The sequence below is a fragment of the Schistocerca piceifrons genome, chromosome 3 (genome assembly GCF_021461385.2).
Source record: "Schistocerca piceifrons isolate TAMUIC-IGC-003096 chromosome 3, iqSchPice1.1, whole genome shotgun sequence".
In the NCBI taxonomy this organism is placed as follows: Eukaryota; Metazoa; Arthropoda; class Insecta; order Orthoptera; family Acrididae; genus Schistocerca; species Schistocerca piceifrons.
Window position 1 is genome coordinate 137,017,750 of NC_060140.1, and position 20,298 is coordinate 137,038,047.

The window sequence follows — 20,298 nt, forward strand, 5'->3', positions numbered from 1 at the left end:
ATGAGTACATCCTATAGAGGTACCAGACTCTGAAGATACTGATTGCTATGAGTACATTTCACCAGCTGTTGGAAAATCGTGCCAGATATGTTTTACAGGGTTGAAATCGGTGATTTTGCGGGCCGGTCGAAACGAGACAGGGTGCCTGAGTGTTCTTGAAACCAGAAACATGTGTGTGTGTGCGATTCTGTAAACACGACTGTTGCCATCTTAGATGGCGGCAGTACCCACAGCACACTCACTATCAACGCGTACAAGAAAGCACTGCGCTTGTCACCGAGAATGTTGAAATACAAATTCTGGTTCATGTTCGTAGTAACCTGAACGAGTGGATCCAATTCTTGGTAAGAAAAACTCCCCCCAAAACATCACAAAACCAGTTCTGGCCCGAACTGCACCCCTCGCACAATGTGAGTGAAACGCCTCATTGGATTGTCAGTGCACTCGACGCGTTGCAGTATTTGAAAAGATACAAAATGGCGGCTTTTTGGGCCACATTACCACCTCCAGACGTGTAAATTCTTATGTCGCTGTGAACAATGGCGATTTGCAATGTTCTTTTACTCCAAATGTCCACCTCACGCAGTCCCTTTGGCAATGTCAGCTCGGGAACGTCGAGATGGACCTCATTGGCACTAATGATTCCTGTCGGATTTTAAATCGATTGTCACTGACAATGTGTGACACTAGTTCACAGTCCCTATTGGCTTGGATACGTTTGCGTCTATTGTTACGCCTGGTTCCATATCTGCGACTTGTATATCACAGTTTCTACACACGTCGAATAGTTCGCGTTGATACACCAACAAATAGAGCAGCTTCATTTACAGCGTGGTCATGGACACGTTCAAACACGAGATCTTCTTTCTGCCGTTCTGTGACGTCTGCACGTCGGCCCATCTGCCTACGTGGATTCCATACAATCAACTGGCACTTCCACCCCACTTCAGTCAGCGCTGGAGGGTTACCAGGCATGGTATCAGTTCTACACCGCCTACAGCGCTACAAAATCACCAGAGTGCTCTTTTAACGGACTGACTTATATTTTGTTTTGTGGCGTATCGTGAGGTTAATTTCCTCGTATACTGGGTGATTATAATTAAAGTGCAGCTACTCACAGAAGTCCAGTGTAATTATCGTATGGCAGCGCAACTTGCTAGATACGCTAATGCGTTGATGCGAAACCTATTTACACTGGAAAAAAATTAGTTCCAGTTTTGGTCACCAGACACAGATCTGGCGCTGTACATTGTTCGCATGACGTTGTGGCATCCACGCTGTCATTCGACAAGCCATAACGTCAGTGAACAGTATGACTACCGAGAAGAGACTCCGTGAGCTGATAGTGAAAATTTTTTATGTGAATGGCAGCATTAAGAGAGTGTCGCCGACTGGAAGGTCAGAAGAGAGGACGGACTATGCAGTACTTGCCTTGGGTAGCGCTAGTGCTCGTGCTGTGTCACGAGATTTGTCCATACTATGGTCAATAGTACGGAACGTTTTGTGGGCCATATTACACTGGTACCCGTGCAAGATACAGACGGTGCAGCAGCTGAAAGCTGATGATCCGCAGCCATGGAAGGCGTTCGATACAGTTCCGCACTGTCGCCTGATAAACAAAGTAAGAGCCTACGGAATATCAGACCAGCTGTGTGGCTGGATTGAAGAGTTTTTAGCAAACAGAACACAGCATGTTGTTATCAATGGAGAGACGTCTACAGACGTTAAAGTAACCTCTGGCGTGCCACAGGGGAGTGTTATGGGACCATTGCTTTTCACAATATATATAAATGACTTAGTAGATAGTGTCGGAAGTTCCATGCGGCTTTTCGCGGATGATGCTGTAGTATACAGAGAAGTTGCAGCATTAGAAAATTGTAGCGAAATGCAGGAAGATCTGCAGCGGATAGGCACTTGGTGCAGGGAGTGGCAACTGACCCTTAACATAGACAAATGTAATGTATTGCGAATACATAGAAAGAAGGATCCTTTATTGTATGATTATATGATAGCGGAACAAACACTGGTAGCAGTTACGTCTGTAAAATATCTGGGAGTATGCGTGCGGAACGATTTGAAGTGGAATGATCATATAAAATTAATTGTTGGTAAGGCGGGTACCAGGTTGAGATTCATTGGGAGAGTGCTTAGAAAATGTAGTCCATCAACAAAGGAGGTGGCTTACAAAACACTCGTTCGACCTATACTTGAGTATTGCTCATCAGTGTGGGATCCATACCAGGTCGGGTTGACGGAGGAGATAGAGAAGATCCAAAGAAGAGCGGCGCGTTTCGTCACCGGGTTATTTGGTAACCGTGATAGCGTTACGGAGATGTTTAATAAACTCAAGTGGCAGACTCTGCAAGAGAGGCGCTCTGCATCGCGGTGTAGCTTGCTCGCCAGGTTTCGAGAGGGTGCGTTTCTGGATGAGGTATCGAATATATTGCTTCCCCCTACTTATACCTCCCGAGGAGATCACGAATGTAAAATTAGAGAGATTAGAGCGCGCACGGAGGCTTTCAGACAGTCGTTCTTCCCGCGAACCATACGCGACTGGAACAGGAAAGGGAGGTAATGACAGTGGCACGTAAAGTGCCCTCCGCCACACACCGTTGGGTGGCTTGCGGAGTATCAATGTAGATGTAGATGTAGAACGTTCTGGTTTTGCTCCTCGGTTTCTGTCACGGACAGAAGTTGATGACATGTGACCGGGCAATATTCTATGGAGTCACGAGGCACATTTTACACTACAGGGTGTAGTCAATACACAGAACTTCCTGATTCCGAGTACTGTTAAACCGCGTCCTGTGCACGAAGAGCCATTACACTAGTCGTATTTGACTGTGTGGTGTGGATTCACGAACACCTTTACTCTCCGTCCGTTTTTCTTTGAATAGAATACAACCAGAGGGCCTGTCAGATGTACAGTGACGTCTACACTTTATCGAGACCTCCTTGTATAGCATGTGATTCTTGCTTTGGAAGTGCGCAACTTGTTGGCAACCATTGTTTTCGTGCAAGATGGGGCAAGACTTCATGTTGTTCGCCCAGTGAATGATCTGGTTAACGCAACCTTCTACGAACGTGTTACAAACTGAAATACCTAGGCACGAGTCTAGACCCTCCATCGTCTCTTCCGCCATTATCTTCCATCTATCTTCGAAATTCACAGAATTGCTGTATAATTTGTTGCAGATGGAAGATTCGATCTGAAAATAATTCCACAGGCTGCAGTAACTCTACAGTTTGGAACTGCGCGACCGCTACGGTCGCAGGTTCGAATCCTGCCTTGGGCATTTATGTGCGTGATGCCCTAGGTTAGTTAGTTTTAAGTAGTTCTGGGGGACTGATGACCTGAGCAGTTAAGTCCCATAGTGTTCAGAGCCTTTTTTTTTTTTTTGTAGTAACTCATTTTTGCGCAATATCCTTTCGTCCGGGACTGCCAGCCCCGCAAGACAAGCAGGGGAGTTTCTGAGAAGTTTGGAAAGTCGAAAAGAGGTATTGGCAGAAGCGAAGCTATGAGGTGGGGGGTGGTGGAATGGGGGGGGGGGGGAGGGGAGAGGGATCTGTCATCAGGAGTCCTTCGGTAGTGCAGTCAGTAAGAGCAATGGCAGCGAGGTTTAAATGTGACGGGAAGTTTCAAAACAGCGTACATTCTGCAATGAATATTCACTCTGCAGAGGAGAGTGGGCTGATCAAAAAAGTTCCTGTTAGATAGAACTGCGTACCGGACCGAGACTTGAAACTGGGACTTTTGCCTTTCGCTGAAGAGAGCTCTATCGAATGAGCTATCCAAGCACGATTCACGACCTACAATCACAGTTTTACTCTCACATTCTTGCATTCCTTGCGGGACTAGCACTCCTGGAAGACTGGCTACAGCGGAGAAATGATTTAGTAGATCCTGTGCAGCTATTTTCAGAATAAATGTTAACTGTGGCACGAAGTGTTTGCTGATTTGTAGCATAGTAGCGGATTAAAACTGTATACCGATCTGGGAGCCGGCCGGGGTGGCCGAGCGGTTCTAGGCGCTACAGTCTGGAAACGCGCGACCGCTATGGTCGCATGTTCGAATCCTGCCTCAGGCATGGATGTGTGCGATGTCCTTAGGTTTGTTAGGTTTAAGTAGTTCTAAGTTCTAGGGGACTGATAACGTCAGAAGTTAAGTCCCATGGTGCTCAGAGCCATTTGAACCATTTTGAACCGGTCTGGGACTCGAAACTGGGACATGTCGTGCTTGGATAGCTCAGTCAGCAGGGCCCTTAACCGCTTCATGCAAAAGGTATCACGTTCTGGTCTGCCACACAATTTTAATCTGGCAGGAGGTTTCAAGACGCGTTCCGCTAAAAGTGAAAGATCAGTCTGTTTATATTGCTGTATTTGTCTTTTCAACAGGTCTCGAATATTAGTAGTTTATTGTCCCATTTAGAAAAATTCTTGCTTCAATACAATATTACGAGTATTAATCCGTCTCGAGATTACATGTCCTCTGCGTACTATCACTTGCCGGAAACCTCATTTCGGTGTATCGAATTTGTCACAAATTAAAAAGCCGCATTACATCCACGCTACTTGGCCAATACACATAAGCAAAAAAGTGAGAAAGGTCAGATGTAAGTGCGGCAAATTGGTGACAGGTCGAACTCCCGTTTCCTCTACATTCGAGCGAGAACGATTGCCAGAAAACGCAACAGTCTCCCTGGTTTTAAAACGTTGAGCTGTTACGCCCTGTGTCAAAAGTAGTTACGGCGTTAATGGTCTTCCTCATTTCCTCTGTTTTACGGTGTTAGTCGCAGCGCGGGAAAGAGAATGAAAGCTGTCAGGGAAAGTTGTCTGGGCGGAGAATCGTTTTGCAGACTTGATTACCGGCCAGCGACTTGCCCAACAGGGGCCGCTGCTCGCGTAAAGAAGACCCTATGGCGGCGTGGCGGTGCCAGCCAGGGCTGGCCGGGGAGAAAGCCGCACGGCCGGCTGCGCGCCAGCGAGCTCACAGGGAGGGGATCCCAGGCTCTTCCGCACTGCGGCTCCAGCCGGCTTCTTGCCACGTCTGAAACTGTACCATATACTTTCTCCAAAAATCACTTTCACCAATTACACTGACGGAAAAAAATTGCAACACCAAAAAATAATTAATGTAAAGTAATGAAAATTCTGGAATACGTTTGTCTGTGTAACGTACTGAAGTGATTAACACTGTAAGGTAACAGTTTAATGTGACCGCGACATGAGCCATACGAATGTGAAATGCTGATACACTAATAACCGGAGTAACACCCAGAACGTTAAATGCAAACATGCAAGTATGAATTGTGCTGGTTGGTTAGTTGATTTGGGGGAGGGAACCAAACAGCGAGGTCATCGGTCCTATCACGTTGTGGAAGGATGGGGAAGGATGGTCGCCCAGCCCTTTCAAATGTATCATCCCAGCATTTGCCTGGAGCGACTTAGAGAAATAACGGAAAACCTCAATCAGGATGGCCGGTGTAATATTTCTGGCTTATTCAGCCATCATATTAGACTCCAGGAAGCTATTCCCAGGGCAGTGGAGATGTTAGAAGCATAGAGATGACGCAATGTGGGATGAGGTACCGGTGACCGATGTTAGATTCGGTACCATTCCCGTGAGAAAGACCGCCTGCATGATGCTGCTGCTCTGTGATTGGTTGCTGTGTTCGGCGGTAGGGCGCCAAAACGTTAAACTTTAGTTGCTATTATTAATTAAACCTGTCATCCAAATTACTTCATTTTTTTAAGTAAACATCTCTCAACAGCCAGCTATCAATCAGTCACTTCAAAATTATTAAAATCAAAGTATTACTAAAACAAAAGACTGACGATATTACTGCCGATGCACTTCGGTGGCGTTCGGGTCACGCCTGCTGGCTTGGCGCGCGAAGTGTCTCGGGCAGTCCGGCTCTTCAGTTCTGCCGATCCAGTAGACAGACATGTTGTCTGTTATAGCAGTATTTGTTTCATGCAATTTTATTTACTACAGTTCCGGCCGTCGCTAGGTACAGACATGTTACCTGTAATAGTAGTATTTGATTCGTGTAATTTTATTCTCCAGTTGATTGATTCTGAGCACTATGGGACTTAACATCTCAGGTCATCAGTCCCCTAGAACGTAGAACTACTTAAACCTAACCAACCTAAGGACATCACACACATCCATGCCCGAGGCAGGATTCGAACCTGCGACCGTAGCAGTCGCGCAGTTCCAGACTGTAGCGCCTAGAACCGCTCGGCCACCAGCGGCCGGCTATTCTCCAGTTCTGACGGTTCCAGTAGACAGACATGTTGTCTGTGGCAGGATGTATTTCACGTTATTTTAGCCAGATATAATGACTGTGGAAAGAAATGTTCAATACGTTGTGATCAAGAATAGTTTCTCGTGTTTGTATCAATAAAAACTCGAGTGGCATCCCAAATGAGTTATAGTTTATTCGTAGCAGCAGTTCCTTGCGAAGTTAATTTTAGCCCAAGAAAAAGAATCCACGGCATACGTGCTGTTTTCTGCGCTGGGGACATCATCATCATGAAGACTGCAGGTTAGTGAAGTGTACAAGAACTTATGTATTCCACACAGGGCAGTGGAAACAACTACCGTACCGGACGCGGGTTTGAACCGTCGTCCTCCCGAATCGAGTGTGCTAACTACTGCGCCACCTCGCTCGGTCATGAATTGTGCTGTACATCTGCGGTATGTCAGTTTGTGGGCTGGACTTCCATGCCCGTTGCACTTGGTCGGTCAATACAGGGACGGTTATTGCTGGTTGTGAATGACGCTGGAATTGTCGTTCGATCATGTTCCATATGTGCTCGATTGGAGACAGATCTGGTGATCGAGCAGGCCAACGCGACATGTCGACACTTTGTAGAGCATGTTGGATTACAACGGCTGTATGCGGGAGAGCATTATCCTCTTGGAATATACCCTGAGGAATGGCAGCACTACATGTCGAATCACAAGATTGTTGTACAAATTTGCAGTCAGAGTGCACGGGGATAACTACGAAAGTGTTCCTTCTGTCGCATGAAATCGCATCCCAGACCATAACTCCGGGTGTAGGCCCAGAGTGTCTAGCACACGGACACGTTGACTACTGGCCTCGGCTTCTACCAACACACGGCCATCGCCGGCAGCGAGGTAGAACCAGCTTCCACCCTGCCCGCCAGTGAGCTCTCTGAGCCGCGCGGGATTAGCCGAGCGGTCTCAGGCGCTGCAGTCATGGACTGTGCGGCTGGTCCCGGCAAAGGCTCGAGTCCTTCCTCGGGCATGGGTGTGTGTGTTTGTCCTTCGGATTATTTAGGTTAAGTAGTGTGTAAGCTTAGGGTCTGATGACCTTAGCAGTTAAGTCCCATAAGATTTCACACACATTTGAACATTTTTGAGCTCTCTGAAGACACAAATGGCGGTCGTTTTCTAATTGGTGCAATGCACGCTACAAGGCGTCTGGCTCGAAGCGTTCTCGAAGTAAGCGATTTGTAACAGTTCGTTGTGTCACTGTAGTTGCAACTGCTGCTCAGATTGCTGCTGGTGGTGCAGTACGATGCACCAGAGCTATACAACGAACACGATGGTCGTCCCTCTCCAATGTGTCCGTCCGAAGACATGTCTTCTTGCGACCGTACATTCTTTTGACCACTGCTGTCAGCGGCTACGTTCGTGTGAAAGCTTTTTGCAGTATTGCAGAAGGACCACTCAGCTTCTCTAGCCCCATTACTCTGTGAGGTGTTGATAATGACGCCTTTGTATTATTGACTAATATCAGCTCACCAAGTCCATTCTCATAGGTAACTAACCTTCACAAGCGTTACAGCACGTATTTAATCCAACCTTGAGTTGTATCGACATAGTGGCACCGCTAGGGCCACTCTTATGCCATTGGCACTAAATCTGTAAAGACATCACCTTTCAGGTGTAGAAACACACCTACCGACTTTCGTTTACGTCGCACAACTCCTTCTTGATGTTGCGAATTTTTTAAATCAGGGTAGTTCCGCAGAACACAGGAAGTACACTGCTGGCCATTAACATTCCAACACCAAGAAGGAGTGTTCTGGACAAACTTAATTATGAATACATTCCAGGATCGAGGGTCTTGATAATTTTTTCCTGTCATCGACGTTGATACTCGCAAGATATCAGTCACAGGGATTCCAATACTTTCAAGACCGTTTCAATTTCGAATGTGAAGTCAGATAACACATGACAAAAGAAATATTTTTTTCGCGTGATATAATTACAAATTAACAATTTCTGATTTTTGTCTTTACTTGGATCGTGTAACCTCTCTTCTGGTGAAACTTGATGTTTCTACGTCAGGGGGGAGTACCCTCCACGTTTTAATGACTGCGTTTGCGAGTATCAAAATATGTGATACGAGTGATCTTATCTTTTGACTGCATTGACTTACAAGCTTAACATTTTTACATCACCAAAGGAATACAGACCTCAGTATGTGACACAAATGTTTCTTGAAACGTCCACCAGTTCCTGACTAAAAGGGGTCTTAACAGGCGAAGGGACAAACAGCATTCTTATCGTGTGATATAATTACACATCAATAACTTCGGATTTTTCCCTTTGCTTGTACTGTAAAATCGTTTTCCTTGCCTAATTTCATGATTTTAGACCAAAGGGAATTATCCTATAGGTTTCGATGAGTGAGTTCGCAGGTATCAAAATATGTGGCATAAATAGCCGTAACTTTTGGCTCAATTGACTTAGAAACGTACAATTTTTACTCCGACACGTGAATATGGACCTTAGTATATGATATAAATTTCAACTTCATACGTCTACACATTCCTGAGAGAAAGGATTCTGAGCAGCCGGACAGACAAACAGACAGACAGATGGACAACAAAGTGATTCTATAATCACTATGCCAGGGTGGAATAGTGATAACAGCATCTGCGTAGTGAGCAGGAGACCCAGGTTAGAATCCCGGCCTTGAGACAAATTTTCATTTGTTGCTTCAGTCTGCATCACAGATGTTGGAGACTTGAAAAGGTCTCTGGAACCACATAGTTTCATTTGATCCTGTACGGGTTCCATTCTTACCGATTGTGGTACGGAACCCTAAAAACGAAATTTTACTTACTCTGAGTATACAGTATAGGTAGGGACAATACATGATTAAATTTGTAGGTGGTTAAGGAACGAATTTTAATATACAAATCTGTCAACTCTGGCAGAAACAACGGTTGTAACGCGGCAGGGCATCGAGTCGAAAGGTGGTCGGATGACAATTACGAATACTTCTGTGCCGCTTCAGATGCTGGCGGTTGGTCGCGCATCGGTTTCTCGGCAACGCGTCGTCACTTGTTTTCAGTGGGTAAGACATCTGCAGAACGTGTGGTCCAAGGCAACAATGGAACATTCCCTGCAATCGACGTTGATCAGGACAGCTCATACAACATATGGTCTTGCGTTATCTTGTAGAAAGATGTCACAGAGACATCAAAGATAAAGTACAACCACCTGCCTTAACACGACAGGATGTAACGGCTGTTGTAAGAATTACTAGCTACTCGAACCAGAGGTTACTGAGCAAAATCTGCCCTCGAATACCGACACGTGCTATAGACGTTTCTTGTTCTTATATGAAGCATAACACGATATTCTCACAAACAAAAATCATTCAAATGTGATTTCTGAACGAAAAAGCCATTGTGTATTCTTTCCTTAACATTTCCTTGTACATGATGTTTCTGAAGTATTCGTTCAAATTAATTCATGAGATAGAGAACATCAAAACAAATATATGTCGATAAGGAACATAGAGTATGGTCTCTGAAGTCAGCTCATATTGTTAAGGAACCTTTTTTTAGTGGTGCTGAGGTAAGCTGGTGCGTCGGTGTCTCTGACACAGAATGTATACTGACATTCAAAACTGCACTGTGTACGCTTAAGACGGTCATATTGTCAGTTGTGGCCGTCGATTTGTTTCGGACGAAGAGGTGCACACCTGCGTGCAATTATGGTTCCGTTGGCAACCGCAAACGTTTTTCTTTGAAGGCTTTGTGGTACAAGGCGGTGATGTCCAGATCTCAGAGCTAACCATTAGTACACAGCTGGTTTGAACTACAGTACTCGTTCCCAGTCAGCGACACCAACATAACAGCTTACGTCAGCACCACGTTCCCTAACATTGCAAGTTGACCTCGGAGACCATATGTTCCTCATCGAACTATATTTTTGTTTGTGTTCTCTACCTCCTGCATTAACTGAACGAATAGTTTCGGAACACCGAGTACACAAAATGTAAATGGTGCTATTAAGACCTACATTGCGCGGGTACGCTGACTAGCTAATTATTTGCATATTTAACCATGTAATTCATCTCATACCAATTTGACGTTTGCTGCCTGTCGCCTGGACGGTGTTATGAATTTTAATCCCAACAGTATACAACAATTGCGACAACATACTAGACACCTACCGGGAAACAGTTTGAAACAAACAGAGAGCGCCGTAATGAATTCAGTAAATATAAACTACAGAGTCGACGTAATGCATGTGTGGTCTAGGGGTTGCGTCTATGACGAATAATCGGAGCCTTATCAGTCCCGGCTTCAAGCTCGCCGCCGCTCAAATTTTGATTAATAATCAACATTGGCGGTCGAAGACTTTCGGAGTAAGAAGTCACCCATATTCTACCAACGGCCTTGTCAAAGAGGGCGGAGCAGCGGACAGATATTCAGGGCACTCTCTTGTTCTTATGATAGGAAGCTGCCCCTAAAGGCGGAATAATCAGCAATGATCAAAGACATGAGGATGCAGAAGGCAATGGAAACCACTACATCAAAGACGCATTATGTCTGTCCACAGGACATGTGGCCTGTAATTGATAAAGTGTCATGATGATCTCTCCATTGGCAAAAGATTGCGGAATAGTCCACCATTCAGATCCCCGGGAGGGGAGTGCCAAGAGGGGAATTGACCATGAGAAAAAGGTTGAATAACCAACGAAAGGATAACGTTCTACCGGTCAGGGCGTGGAATGTCAGAAGTTTGAATGTGGTAGTGAAGCTAGAAAATCTGAAAAGGGAAATTCAAAGGCACGACCTAGATGTAGTAGTGGTCAGTGAAGTGAAGTGGAAAGAAGACAAGGATTTCAGGACAGCTGAGTATAGGGTAAAAAATGGTGTAACGAAGGTAGAATTCGTTATGGATAGAAAGATAGGGCAAAGAGAGTGTTACTGTGAACAGTTAAGTGGCAGGGTTGTTCTTATCAGAATCGACAGCAAACCAACACCGACAACTATAGTTCAGGTATACTTTCCGACGTCGCAAGCTGAAGATGAAGAGATAAAGTATACGAGGACATTAAAAGGGCAATACAGCACGTAAAGAGAAATGAAAATCTAATACTCATGGGGGACTGGAATGAAGTTTATGGGAAAAAAGTAGAAGAATAGATGGGCTTGGGACGTGGAACGAGAGAGGAGACAGTCTAATTGAGTTCTGTAATAAACTTCAGTTAGTAATAATTAATACTCTATTCAAGGAACACAAGAGAAGGAGATATACTTGGAAAAGGCCGGGTGATACAGAAAGATATCAATTAGATTACATCATGGTGAGATGTAAATTCCGAAATCCGATACTGGATTGTAAGGGGTGCGCAGGGGCAGATGCAGACGCTCATCATAGTGAAGTAATGATGAAGAGTAGGCTGAAGTTTAAGATATTAGTCAGGAAGAATCAATACGCAAAGAAGTGGGATAAGGAATTGCTAAGGAATGACGAGATACGCTTGAAGTTCTCTAAGGCTATAGATACAGCAATAAGGAATAGATCAGTAGGGAGTACAGTTGAAGAGGAATGGACACCTCTCAAAAGGGCCATCACTGAAGCTGGGAAGGAAAACATAGGTACAACGAAGGTAACTGCGAAGACACCATGGGTAACAGAAGAAATACTTCAGTTGATTGATGAGCGGAGGAAGTACAAACATGTTCCGGGAAACTCAGGAATGCTGAAATACAAGTCGCTGAAGAATGAAATAAATACTAAGTGCAGGGAAGCTAAGACGAAATAGCTGCAGGAAAAATGTGAAGACATCTAAAAACAAATGATTGTCGGAAGGACAGACTCAGCATACAGGAAAGTCAAAACAACCATCGGTGACATTAAAAGCAAGGGGGGCAACATTAAGAGAGCAACGGGAATTCCACTGTTAAATGCAGAGGAGAGAGCGGATAGGTGGAAAGAATACATTGAAAGCCGCTATTATGGGGGTGAAGATTTGTCTGATGTGATAGAAGAAGAAACAGGTGTCGATTTAGAAGAGATAGGTGATCCAGTATTAAAATCAGAATTTAAGAGAGCTTTGGAAGACTTAAGATGAAATAATGCAGAAGGGATAGATAACATTCCACCAAAATTTCTAAAATCGTAGGGGGAAGTGGCAACAAAATGACTCTTCACGTTGGTGTGTAGAATGTATGAGTCTGGTGACTCAAGAAAAAGCAACAGGCGTTCATAGTATTTGTCGACCTGAAAAAAGTGTTCGACATTGTAAAATGGTGCAAGATGTTCGAAATTCTGAAAGTAGTGGGGATAAGGCATAGGGAAAGATGGATAATATACAATATATATAAGAGCCAAGAGAGAATAATACGAGTGGACGATCAAGAACGAAGTGTAAGACAGGGACGTAGTCTTGTGGTCGCTCCTACAGTTCAGTCTGTACATCGAAGAAGCAATGATGGAAATGAATGGAAAGTTCAGGAGTGCAATTAAAACTCAAGCTGAAAGTATATCACTGATACGATTCGCTGATGATATTGCTATCCTGAGTGAAACTGAAGAAGAATTACATGATCTGCTGAATTGAATGAACAATCTAACGAGTACAGATTGGACTGAGAGTAGTCGAAGAAACACGAAAGTAAAGAGAAGTAGCAGAAACTTAGCATCAGGATTGATCGTCACGAAGTAGATGAAGATAAGGAATTCTATTACCTAAGCAGCAAAATAACCAATGACGGATGGAGCAAGGAGGACATCAAAAGCAGACTAGCACCTGCAAAAAGGGCTAGTATCAAACATACGCCATAAATTGAGGAAGAAATTTCAGAGAAAGTACGCTTGGAGCACAGTATTGTATGGTAGTGAAACATGGACTGTGGGACAACCGGAACGGAAGGGAATCGAAAGATTTAAGATGTGGTGCTACACACGACTGTTGAAAATTAGGTGGACTGGTAAGGTAAGGAATGAGGAGGTTCTACGCAGAATCGGAGAGGAAAGGAATATGTGGGAAACACTGACAAAGATAAGGGACAGGATGACAGGACATCTGTTAATACATCAGAGAATGACTTCCATGGTACTATGGGGATCTTTAGAGGACAAAAACTGTAGAGGAAGACAGAGATTGGAATACACCCAGCAAATAATTGAGGAGGTAGGTTGCAAGTGCTACCCTGAGATGAAGACGTTGGGACAAGAGAGGAATTCGTGGCGGGCCGCTTCAAACCATTCAGAAGAATGATGACTAAAAAATTTAAAAAAAATTCGATTTAGGAAGACAGAATATCTTAAGACCCAAATAGGCGGCGTTTTTGAAGAAGTATGGCTGCACTTACCATGGTACATGATCTCATGAATCCGCAGATCAATAGATGTTGGAATTCCAAAAGTCCTCATCAATTGCGTCAAGAGTCTTTCCATAATGTGAAAGCAGGAGCTTGGTGTGCAGTTAGCGCAACAGGTTATTAAACTGATCATTTTATGCCAAATTGTAACTTCTAATAAGTATGTGAACAATGTACTACAATCTTCTTTAAAATAACTAACGGAAAGACCCATTGTCGTTTCATGCAGGAGAATGCAAGAGCACACACCGCCAATGCGTCTATGGCAACATTACAAAGCCTGATAGCTGTTATCTGCATTTTGCCTAAACAACATGACAGAAACGTCGTTCCCATCAGAGCAAAATCCTTTCTGTCTCACTCCATCGGTCAGCCACTTTCTCGAAGTCCTTCTCAGTAGCAGGAACCCGGTTCTGGAATAACCTCCCACGTTATATTAGAGAAGATCTCCAGCTTCAGAAGTCAGTTAATCACATATCTAATAAGGCAACAGCAATGACTACCATTGTTAATAGTAGTAGTCTACAGTGGGATTTCTTTCGATAGTTAACAGGTGGAGTTACCAAGATAAGCGAGTATTAGCCCCTTTTAGATATATAGTCTAGTGGACGGTTGTGGAACTCTTGTGGACAGAAAGTTTGCACGGTTTATACTCTAATTACTGCCTAGACTTTTATGGGATTAATAGAAAGGAACCAGTGTTTGCATCGAGTGGTGATACTATTGAGGTTGGCGTTGATGGGACGGTCGGGACAAATGGAGGTGATGCGGATGGCAAGAAAAGCAGTGTTATCAGCATAATTAAGTAAGTAAACAGTACATGAAATTTTGCCCTAACTGCCGGTTGTCAGTAACTTGATGGCACGAGATACTGTGCCAGCAAGTTACTGACATCCCGCAGTTCGACCAAATTTTCGAGGAACAATCTACACAGCGGCAAAATTTTCAATGGTTTAGGACCGTCGCCTGTATGCAGGTGACAAAAGAGTGTTGACAGTACGGTTCCCTGGGACACAGGCGACAGAGAGCGGTCCGCCCGGCTCTAACCGTTCCGTGCTGCGCTGCGTTGCGCTGCGTTTCTTTGCGCGCTCACCTTGCGCCAGACCTGATTATGTAAGCCGGCCCGGCGGAAAGTGAAGCGAGCAGCGCATTTTTGTCGAAACGCAGAGCGCAAACCACATCCCGCCCCCGCTCCGCGGTTAATGACTCCATTCTGTGCGAGCAGCTCGCAGCAGAGCGCGGCTCGCCGAAGCGACAGCCGTCTGTGACAGGCACTATCCAGCAGCCCAAGAATGTGTACACCCAGCATACTCCACGTCTTGCTCACGTCCATTCTACAGCACGGCCTATTAACAACACACAGCCTCCGAGTCTGTGTTTACGGCTTTCGTAGCAGGAAAAATTTACTGTCCAATACAGATTACAGTTCAGGAAATGGTTTCGTGGCGGTTTGAAGGCAGTACGCACGCGTACAAGTCTGGTAAATTGCCACGAAAGAATGGCTGCACCTTCATGATTGGTAAGATTGATTATTCCAAGGATCTTCAGAAATGTGAACAATGAACGTTGAGAGCCACCTGAATTTGTTAGTGTGTCGACTGCGGCTGAAAATGGAAAAAAATAGTTCCGTGCCGTTACTAAACATTTTCAATTGAAGTGTTAGACTGCCACATAAATCAAAACAGAACTTAATGAAATTCACACGGACTCTGCACCATCACTGAAGACCATTTAGTTTTGGATTAATGAATTTAAGTGTGTTCGGACAAGCACCGAAGACGAAGCTTGCTCCAGACGTCCAACTGATGACACCACAAAGTCATTGACAAAATCGATTGCATGGTAATGCAAAACCGCCGAGTAAAAATTCGTGACATTGCTGAGCTGTAGGCATCTCAATTGTGCGAGTGTTATTTCTGCATGGAGAACTGCCTATGAAAAAGCTGTTTGCGAGTTGGATGCCGCGATTGCTCACAGTCCACCAAAAGCGCATCAAAAAAATGGTTCAATTGGCTCTAAGCACTATGGGACTTAACATCCGAGGTCATCAGTCCCCTAGACGTAGACCTACTTAAACCTAATCTAAGGACATCACACACATCCATGCCCGAGGCAGGATTCGAACCTGCGACCGTAGCAGCCGCGTGGTTCCGGACTGAAGCGCCTAGAACCGCTCGGCCACATCCGCCGGCAAAAGCGCATCCTGCACAACATTTCAACACAATGTCTGGCGATGTTTAATCGCAATCCGCAAGACTGTGCTCCGATTTGTGACTTTTGATGAATCCTGGACCCCTCATTACACTTCAAAGTCAAAATGGGAGCCAAAATAATGGACAAAAGCTGGTGAAAGTGCAACGAAGAAGGGAAAGACCATTTTGTCAGGTGGGAAGGTGACGGTAAAGAGATGGCCACCGTTTTTGGGGATTCCCAAGGAATAATACTTACAGGTTATTTGGAAAGAAGGGAGAACCATAACTGGACGCTATTGCATTTCATTGTTGGATCGTTTGATTCTTTCGTTGGCTGGAAAAACGCAAAAAGTGCTCTTTCACTAGGACAACGCACAAACCCACACATTGACGATAACAACGGCGAAATTCATGAATTTAGCTTCGAACGGGCTCTTTCATTTACCCTATTTACCCAACTTAGCCCAAACGTAAAACTCTTCCTTGCTGGGAAGACATCTTCATCAAATGAGGAAGTGATAGTTGCAGCCAACGACTGCTTGACAGAGTTCGACGGAACCTACTTTCCCGATGGGATGAAAAAGCTGAAGAATCGCTGGACCAAGTGTATATCCCTCAAAGGGTACTGTCGAGAAGTAAGGTGAGCTGTTTACGAAATAAAGATTTTTTCTTGCTTTTTTAAAAGACTTATCAAATCCCTCTCGTATATAAGGGCATAGCGCCGCCAGAGGGTGCGCGCTGATGAGACCGCACTCACAACCTCTACCCAACACGCCAGAAATACCACCGATCCCTTCAACTCCATCTCAACATTTTTCCTCCAGGTGCAACCAGTAACTCCTGAAAACAAACCCCTCGAAGACACTCGCAATAATAACGGTAATAACCACCCGTAGCTTGCGTATTCGTAACTTTTATCTCACCATTTCACAACAGCCCCATCCAGCCAACTAATACACTAAAATATCTTAAGCCTTGACCAAGAAAATAAGATGGAAAGCTCATCTTCAAACCAGCCAACAGGAAGCCCACAATAAACACTACTAGAACTACTGACCAGCCGAACATAGAAAATGGTTCATATGGCTCTAAGCACTATGGGACTTAACATCTGAGGTCATCAGTCCCCTAGACTTAAACCTAACATCCATGTTCGAGGCAAGATTCGAACCTGCGACCGTAGCGGTCGCTCGGTTCCAGACTGAAGCGCCTAAAACCAATCGGCCACACCGGCCGGTTGAAATTAAAAGCAAGGGCGTTAATATTATGAGTGCACTGGCAATTCGACTGTTAAATTTAGGCTGTGGCCGAACGGTTCTAGGCGCTTCAGCCCGGAGCCGCGCTGCTGCTACGGTCGCAGGTTCGAATCCTGCCTCGGGCATGGATGTGTGTGATGTCTTTAGGTTAGTTAGGTTTAAGTGGTTCTAAGTCTAGGGGACTGATGACCTCAGATGTTAAGTCCCATAGTGCTTAGAGCCAATTGAACCATTTTTTGTTAAATTTAGAGGAGAGTGCGAATAGGTGGATAGAGTACACTGAAGGCTTCTAGAAGGAGAAGGACTTGTCTGATGGCGTTATATAACAGGAAACAGGAAAGGAGACAGGGAAGAGATAGGGCATCCAGCGTTAGAATTTAAAAGACCTTTGGACGACCTAAGATCAAATTAGGCAGAATCGTTAGCGGAAGTGGCAACAAAACGACTATTAACGTTGGGGTGTAGAATGTAGTGAGACCGGCGATACAGCATCCTAATTTTGGAAAAACATCATCCATACAGTTGCGAAAACAGCAGGAGCTGACAAGTGCAAGAATTATCGCACAGTAAGCTTATGCATCCAAGTTGCTGACAACAATAATATAAAGAAGAATGGAAACGAAAACTGAAGATCTGTTAGATGACGATCAGTTTGACTTTCTGGAAGGTAAAAGCACTGGAGAGGCAATTCTGACGCTGTGCTTGGTGATGGAAGCAAACCTGAAGGAAAATCAAGACGCAAGACCTGGAAAAAGCGTTCGACGAAGTAATATGGTACAAGGTGTTCGAAGTTCTGAGAAAAATAAAGGTATGCTCTACAAGAGAAAAGATGGGCAAGACCAATAACGAAGTGCTTAGATTAAAAAGGATGTAAGACAGGGGTATGGTCTTTCGCTTCCATCGTTAAATACGCGTACCGAAGAAGGTATAATGGAAATAAAGGTTCACGATTGGGATTAAAATTCAAGGTCAAAGGATATCAATGGTAAGATTCGCTGGTGCCATAGCTATCCTACGTGAAAGTGAAGAAGTATTACAGGATCTATAGAATGGAATGAACTGTATAATGAGTACAGAATATGGAATGGGAGTAAATAGAAGAAAGAGGAAGTACCAGAAATGAGAACATCGACAAACCTTATATCAGAATTGGGGATCACGAAGTAGACGAAGGAATTCTGCTACCCTAGAAACAAAATAACCGGTTATGGATGGAGAAAAGAGGACATAAGAAACAGACTAGCTCTGGGAAAAAGGGCATTCCTACACAAGACAAGTCAACTAGTATCAAAACATTGGCCAGAAAGTGAGGAAGAAATGTCTGAAAATGTACGTTTTGAACGCAGCATTGTATGACATTGAAACATGGACTGTGGGTAAAGCGGAAAAGAATACAATCGAAGTATCTGAGATGTGATGCCACAGAAGAACGATGAAAATTGGGTGGTCTGATAAGGTAAGGAATGAGGAGGTTCTACTCAGGATCGGCGAGGAAAGGAACTGATGCGATATCTGTTAAGACTTCAGGGAATAACTTCCAAGGTACTAGAGCAAGCTGTAGCGGGCAAAAACTGTAGAAGAAGCCCGAGATTGGAATGCATCCAGGAAATAACGGAGGACGTTGGTTGCAACTGCTATTCTGAGATGAAACGGTTGACACAAGAGAAAAATTCGTGGCGAGCCACATCATACCAGTCAGAAGACTGATGACACAAAAAAATATTTTGTGTTAATTTGGTCTCTGTCGAGTTTCGCGTGTCTACAGCAATGGAAATGGAAATGAGCGTTTGGCGTCATTAGCCGGTTGGCCGGGAGGCCCCTTGTGGGGGCAGGTCCGGCCGCCTTGGTGCAGGTCTTATTACATTCGACGCCACACTGCGGGCCGAATGGGGATGAAATGATGATGAACGCAGCACAACAACAAGTCCCTGAGCGGAGAAAATCCCCGACCCAGCCGGTAACCGAACCCGGGCCCGTAGGACGGTCATCCTTCACGCTCACCACTCAGCTATCGGGGCGGACTCTACAGCAATGATACCTCTTAAGTCAGTTCCGAGACCTCTTGAATTTGTCGTTCGTCTTCTGATGTCAACACATGTCATCAGCATACGAAATATTCCTATTCAAAACGATATTAAACAGGAGTGAGCTGAGACCGTTACCTTAATGTTCCCCATCAGTGACGTCGAACTAGCTGGCTCCCTGACAAATTACGCTTCTCTTTCTTTACCCTTGAAGGCAGAACGGGCTGTTCGCATTCTGCTCTGTTGTGGAGTCAATGCCTCTTCAGTCATACAGGGTGTTTCAAAAATGACCGGTATATTTGAAACGGCAATAAAAACTAAACGAGCAGCGAAAGAAATACACCGTTTGTTGCAATATGTTTGGGACAACAGTACATTTTCAGGCAGACAAACTTTCGAAATTACAGTAGTTACAATTTTCAACAACAGATGGCGCTGCGGTCTGGGAAACTCTCTAGTACGATATTTTCCACATATCCACCATGCGTAGCAATAATATGGCGTAGTCTCTGAATGAAATTACCCGAAACCTTTGACAACGTGTCTGGCGGAATGGCTTCACATGCAGATGAGATGTACTACTTCAGCTGTTCAATTGTTTCTGGATTCTGGCGGTACACCTGGTCTTTCAAGTGTCCCCACAGAAAGAAGTCACAGGGGTTCATGTCTGGCGAATAGGGAGGCCAATCCACGCCGCCTCCTGTATGTTTCGGATAGCCCAAAGCAATCACACGATCATCGAAATATTCATTCAGGAAATTAATGACGTCGGCCGTGCGATGTGGCCGGGCACCATCTTGCATAAACCACGAGGTGTTCGCAGTGTCGTCTAAGGCAGTTTGTACCGCCACAAATTCACGAAGAATGTCCAGATAGCGTGATGCAGTAATCGTTTCGGATCTGAAAAATGGGCCAATGATTCCTTTGGAAGAAATGGCGGCCCAGACCAGTACTTTTTGAGGATGCAGGGACGATGGGACTGCAACATGGGGCTTTTCGGTTCCCCATATACGCCAGTTCTGTTTATTGACGAAGCCGTCCAGGTAAAAATAAGCTTCGTCAGTAAACCAAATGCTGCCCACATGCATATCGCCGTCATCAATCCTGTGCACTATATCGTTAGCGAATGTCTCTCGTGCAGCAATGGTAGCGGCGCTGAGGGGTTGCCGCGTTTGAATTTTGTATGGATAGAGGTGTAAACTCTGGCGCATGAGA